Source organism: Crocodylus siamensis, chromosome 9 (assembly GCF_052110815.1).
Source record: "Crocodylus siamensis isolate JL-2025a chromosome 9, ASM5211081v1, whole genome shotgun sequence".
Lineage (NCBI taxonomy): Eukaryota > Metazoa > Chordata > Crocodylia > Crocodylidae > Crocodylus > Crocodylus siamensis.
Genome location: NC_143403.1, coordinates 19,813,296 through 19,820,000, shown reverse-complemented (window position 1 = coordinate 19,820,000; position 6,705 = coordinate 19,813,296). Strand labels below are relative to the sequence as shown.

The 6,705-nt window shown below is 38.4% G+C and overlaps 1 protein-coding gene across 13 annotated transcripts in view; it reads left to right on the top strand.

Moving 5' to 3' along the window:
- The window catches only part of ZNF536 (zinc finger protein 536), a 451,836-nt gene that overhangs the window by 54,013 nt on the left and 391,118 nt on the right, over nucleotides 1–6,705 (top strand). For 7 of the 13 annotated variants that reach the window (XM_090062643.1, XM_090062642.1, XM_090062645.1 and 4 more), the window contains one exon: nucleotides 4,846–4,927. The exons of 1 other annotated variant lie outside the window; for it this stretch is intronic. The gene's annotated coding sequence lies outside the window, so the exon portion shown is untranslated. Of the gene's footprint in view, nucleotides 1–4,830; nucleotides 4,928–6,705 lie in introns of all 13 variants that reach the window. 5 more of the 13 variants (XM_090062633.1, XM_090062637.1, XM_090062634.1 and 2 more) reach the window with 1 other exon arrangement.

Sequence of the window (6,705 nt, the reverse complement as noted above, 5' to 3'; positions counted from 1 at the left end):
GAGAAATGGGCATATAGAAGGTTTGGCCTCAGTGTAGCACGATAGATTGTGGTCAAGATGGCAGAGTACTGTGGAGACTGCTGTATCAAGAGTTTAACCTAGTGGTTTCCTACCTTTTTTTCATTTATATACCTTTACAAAATTTCCAATGGAGGTGTGGGCCCCTTTAGAAATTTCATATGGAGGTCTTGAATGGGAAGCGTGGGTATTCACATACTTCTGATTGATCATAGCCATCTTTTGGCAACACCTTAGACATGGTCTGCAGCCCCCTATTGATCCGCATACCACAGATTGAAAACCACTGGTTTAAACCAGACCCTAGTCCAGTGGAAGTCAACCATTTTGGTAGATATGCCACAATGTAAGCCCCACACCCTTGTTGAATGGCAGTCTGATCCGCTTCCCTTGACCAATCTGTTGCCCTGTTTTTTGTTTCTTGCCCTATCTGTACCTGTGTTCCCTGTTTCCTCCCTAGTCTGTCATGTGTCACACATAGAGGCTGCCCACGCTGCTTGTGGCACCTTACATATCTTGTTTGTCCAGGCATTTCTAATAAGCTTAATGTGGTAGTATATACCACCAGACATTTGAAATCTATCAAGAAACGATGGGTAGGGAGACTAATTATTTAAGCGTGATGACTTATGCCTTTAAAATGCTAACATTGTTTACATATGACCCAGTGCTTGCCCCACTGAGATCAGTGGGAGTTTGGCCATAATGGGATGTAGTGCTAAGAAAATTGTAATGAAGCCCCTACATTTAAAGGGTTATTTTCCTGATTGCATGTGTTATTTTTCCATACAGGACTTTCTTTGCTTGAGCAAGCCCTTCTCTTCCCATGTTCCTCAATGAGGGGAGATCTCTCTGTCTCTCTGATGTGATGCCTATTAATGGGAGTGAGTTTTATGTGCATGTTGAGGTTGGACTGGACATTTATGATAGAATTCACATCTCTACAGTACCCTTATTTTACCAGGCTTTGTGTAAAGGCACTCAGGGTTTATTTTTCTTCTGAGGTGGGGTTGTGCATGGTAGCTGGTCATATGTATTGGGAAAAATGGGTCTTTCATTGGGGAGGCCAAAACTACTGCTCTGGCATTTTGCTCCAAGAGGGATCAATTGTTTGATAAATTGGTCTGTAGGGGTTTGCAGTACATGTTTTTTTTAACTGCAAGCAAGCATATTAGGCACCAGTAAACTGGCCCAGTTTCACCTAAATGGAGCTATCTTACTTTGTTGTCATGCAGCTTTAAAATATCTGTTTTATGCAATCAGTGTCAAATGCGGTAGAATAATATTAGTACAGGTAAGTTACATATCTTTTCATAAGGTTTTAAATAATTTCTGCTATGGTTTAAAGTGTAAAGCTATAGATTTTCCCAATTTCCTCATAAGGTTATGTATCACAGACCTTAAATCATTTAAGGTTTTAAACCTGAGGGGTTCACTCACAGTCATGAACTGGAAAGCAGATTGCAAGAGACATTGACATGCTGATCAATGACACGAAGCCTCCAAACAAATCAGTACAGGACTTTAAGAGATGAAGCCTCACTGTGTTCTGTCTGTCATCAGAATTTATAAAGCATCTTAGTGAAAGCCCCTTGAGAATCATTCCTAGAATTTTGCAAGTCATGAGCATGGATGTAAAAACTGAAATATTTTTTTAACACAAGTAGCCTTGTAATAGCATTGCAAAAATGTAGTCTACAATGCTAGCGTAGGAGGACTAGGAACCTGTTTAGTGAGAGAAAATCTTTTCCAAAGCAACAGCTTATTATCTTCTTTGTTTCTAGTTCTAAGAAATCTTATTTTGAGATACATGTAAACAGTAAAAAGGTATATCTGAGTTTTAAAACAGTAGTAACAACAAACTCCCAAACAAACAAGCTGTCACTTCTTTCCAGAAAATAATAGATCGTGGCTGATTTTAATGGGTACAGCAGTCCAGAAGTTTGCTTATGTCTGTTTTCAAATAATAGAATCTAGTTTCCAAATGGAGGAGGGCTATGCAAATAAGTTCTGTGCCAGTCTTGATTTAGGATTTAAAAAACTAAAGTCCGACTGACAAGATTTTGACATCCAAACCATTTATGAACAGTTAAAATCCTGTAGATTCTGTTCACACCTTGCATAGACATTTATGTCTGTGAAACATGGGAGACCAAATCAGAATGCTGGTGGGTTGTACACCCTTATACAGGTGTGTTACTATTTGTATTGCAGTTGCATTGAGAAGTCAGGGCTCTCTTGTGCTCAGCACTGCACAAACATGAATGAAGGAAACAGTCCCTGCCATAAAAACCTTGCAATCCAAGTATAAAATTATAGACAACTCAAAGGTAAAATAAACCACTGGCAGAACCAAAATGAAACAAAGAAACCTTACCTATAAGCATGAAAAACAGTGGCTTTGCAATCAGTTGTCTAACTACTGTTGAGGCTTTTTATTGTCATTGTGGCAAAAGTGAATTTGCAGGTTTTCTGCTACCTCCCACCCAAGAAGAGAACCAGAAGGTAATAAAGGTCCACATTAGAAATGTTTATAAATGGGTAACCAAGGCTGGTGTCATTTGCTGAATGAAGGTGAGGGCTGACATATCAGTGTGTGGTATAAGAGAAGACATGTTGGGCAAGAATGGACTGGGAAGGACCATATCAGTGAAAGCAGTAGTTTGTGTTGGATGCAGTGGAAGATGAGTCCAGTGGAATGATGATAAGAGGAGGTGACTTGGGCAAAGGGAGAAAGTAGGAATGATCTTTGCAGCAGTACTTTGAAGTGAGGATAAATGGGACAAGTTGAGATTTTTCATGACCACACTGGAAGAATAAAAACAACAGACAAACAGTATGTTCATTAGGTTTTACAAGGCTATGTTGTTACAGAAGAAAAAGTTCAGGTTTTCTGATCAAGTCGTGTCTTGTAAAAGTATTTTATCTTCTTTTGACCATCAGCACAAATAAGCAAAACCACCATGTATCTGTCATGGCAACAAGGGGCACAGCCCTGCAACTTTTTTCTTATTTAGGCATTGAAGAACCCAACTGAAATACAGTAAAATTACTAAGAACTTAATAATTATTCTCAGAAATTAAGCACAGGATCCTACAAACACTGATTACCGGGTATTGGGACTCCTTCAAGAAGTAGGTACTTAGCTTGGTGATAAAGCTGGGGTGTCTGTATTGGGCTTTGAAAATAGTTTATGCATACTAGGGCTGTGCAAAGCTTCAGTCCCTGATTTGATTTGGTGGAGATTTGGCCTGATTTGGTGGCCAAACCTCCAAATCAAAATCAAATCAGGAGGCCGTTTAATCTCTCCGAATCAAATTAGTTCTCTCTGAATCGATTCAGAGATTTGGAAAGATTCAGAGATTCAAACATAGACACAGCTTTAGATGTTTTTCCTACATACCTTGAGGTACCAGGCGGCTCATGAATGCTGTGATGATGGGGGATGGTGGATGGAGTGTCCCACAGGAGCACGGAGAGCTCCCCAGCATGCTTGGCAGAAGACCCAGAAGTGGACCGGAAGCACTTTCAGTCTGTTTCTGGGTCCACCAGGGAGCACGCTGGGTGGCCCCTCCATGCCCCACTGGCTCAGTAACTGGTGCCTTCTGGGTCTGGGGGAGGCCCTCAGGGCCCCTTTGCAATTGATCACTGAGCCGGGAGGGCACGGGGCAGCCTCCAACATGCTCCCCAGTGGACCTTGAAGTGGGCTGGAAGTACTTCTGGTCCACTTCCAGGTTCACTGCCAAGCACGCGGGGGGCCTCCCCGTGCTCCTGTGGGATGCTTCAACCACCCCAACATCTCAGCGTTCATGAGCCATGCCTGGTACCTCGAGGTATGTAGAAAAAACATTTAAAGCTGTTTCTATGCCCAAATCTCTGATTCTCCAAATTAGCATCGAATCTTCAGATTCGGATTTGGCTGAATCAAATTGGCGACAGTGAGTCGAATCAACTAATTGAATTACTGTCCTTGGTTCGGGCTGAATCCAAATTCGAATTGAATACAGCCCTAAAGTATGCAGCCTGATGTATGAGCTACTTTAGGTTGATATGCATACAGAAAGTACTTTATTTGAGAATGGCTTTTAATTTCATTTGTCAGGCACAATTGGACATAAACAGAATTCTCAGCTTTAATTCTGTAGATTATACTTTCACTAAAGTGAACTTTATTTTGCTTGAAGAGCTCCCTTTGTCTTTGTTTCTATTTTGCTTACTAATGTAATGGTCTTAAATTCACTACAGACCAGTATGTTGGAAGTCTTGTGTCTTGGCTTTTACTTCTGGCTCTTATCTCTTTTCAATGGGGTTTATTAGATGAGATCATCTACAAAGGACTTATTTCTGTCATAAAATGGAATTTAAAAAAAGCAAAAATACAATTAGTAGTTGTTTTTTTTCCGCCCTCAGTTGAGAGATTAGAATATCAGCGTCAAAGAGAATAACTGGGTTTCTAGATTAAATTTGCTTTGCAACTTTTGCTTTATCCTTTTCTTGCCCTCTGTTGCTGCACTGTCTAGGGGAAAGGATCAGAAGAGTTTCATTCTGTTCCTTGGCATTGTCTTGAAGAGTGGTTTTCCCTCGCAGCACCATCCAGAACTGAAAGAACTTTTCAGTTCTCAAAAACAAATGATCACCAAACACACGCATTATTGAGCCCTTAAAGAAAAAGGTGTTAATCCCATTAATACCCCTACTCTCTGTATTCTCTTTCACTCTGTACATTGTCAGACTAGAACTGAGTTCATTGTAATATTTTAATTTAAATGTCTTGTTTAAGCAAAGGGATTGACATTTTAAATTTCTCACAGGTCTTATTTTTACAGTTCCTGACCTTCTGTACCTATCCCTCATCTTTAAGAACTTCCCTCAGCCAGGAGACAGAGTTGCTGGTTTAAAAGTAACCTGGTAAGGATCATTCACTATGTTGTTCCCTTAACATTTGTCTCTGTTTCTAAATGTATGGTAGATGCAAAACAGTTTAGCTGTGCTGTCTTAATAAACTCCATTTAAATGACTTTCCAAAATTAGACCTTAATCTGGTTTTCATAGCAAACATGCATCCTTTTATCCCTAAAAGGAAATATTTTTATTTTTTCAGAGAAAAGTGTTTATAGTAGATCTTTAGAGTGGGGAGGGGGAGGGGGCAAGTGGTTATGAATGGGTTTTTCCAAAAAAATTGCTTTGTAAAATCATGAGTGTTTATCTTACACAGCTGCTATGCAATAATTGTATTAGAAATAAGTCATAGTTTATTATTTTATCAGCAAATTGCTGGGGTCTTTTTTTAATCCATGGAACCCATGATTAGATTCAGTTGTATTCATTTACCACTTTTATTTGAGTTTTTGCACAAGTTCAATAGAACATCCCTTATGCATATTATCAAACACATATTCTGATTTATATTACCATGAGCAGAATACCTACCTAACCTGGTGGGGGTAGTGGGGTTCATGAGTATAGATCTGATTTTCCTCTCAGCTGCCATCTTGTGCAATTTAAGAATAAGTTCTCTAAAGTGTTTGGAGCTACAGTCATAAAAATCAGTGTAACATCAAAATTAGACCACTCGATTTGGAAAAAAGGAATCTTTCTTCCTAATTACATTTGACATACTTTAACTAATTTTGTAATCTGAATTTTTGATAGTTCTGATATGAAGTTAAATTTCTATCATGTTACTTCCATACTATAATCTTAACGCTTGTACTTGTGAGAATCAGTGCACGTCAAGGAAATCCTCTGGTTTATAACTGGTGTGAATGAGAGGTACACTGAAGCTTTGATCTTGCAAAGCCACATACAGGTGTGTAATTTTAAGTGTGGGAATTATTCTGTTGTGATTAATGGAAGTACCCATGTGAGTAAAGGTAAGCATTGGCTTAAGCATTTGCAAGATTAGTCTCTGTATCTGTGATGGAAAGAAAACACAACCACAATTTTTAACGTGTGGTTGAAATGCTTATGAAATATAATGTATTGGGTTCAGAATCCACTCAGACAGCATTACATTGGTTTAAATTTGGAACAACTTCACTGACCTCAGTGGGGCCAATTTTCATTGTTGTAAATGAGAATGTAATTTGGCCTATTTACTTCAATGACTTTAATCAGAGGCATGGAAGGTGTTGCCGGAGTAAGAGGGGTACAGAACTGGACTTTCAATACTAAACATTGTACTGATCAAATGGTTAAATAGCTTAGCAAAGACTTACCTCATTTCTAATGGCTTCTGCATTTGGAAACCAAATTAAAGTAGTTGAGAAATCTGTTAATTGTTGTTATTTTAACAGACAGAAGATGAAAAGGGAAAATTAAATACTGTAACACATCTTGAAATTTTGGGGGTTCAGTGCAATCTGTCCTTGGTAAGCTGAGGAATTTAAAATATATTTGCTTAAACTCGTATTCAGTTATAATTAGCTAAACCTACCTTTCCCTTGACCATATTCCTTAGAGGTCATCACATAAACCGTTTAAATTGATAGTAATATTATGCTCCCAGAAATTAATTTTACATTGTATACAGTTTTTATTGTGACTTTATCTTGTTTCAAAAGTGCTTACTTTCTGATTTTGTGGATATTACTGGCTGTGGATTACTTTTATTTTGGTTTTTACACAACAGTTATATTAGAAATTTGCTGTTTTATTCTTACCTTCTTAGTAAAAATCCTTTTATC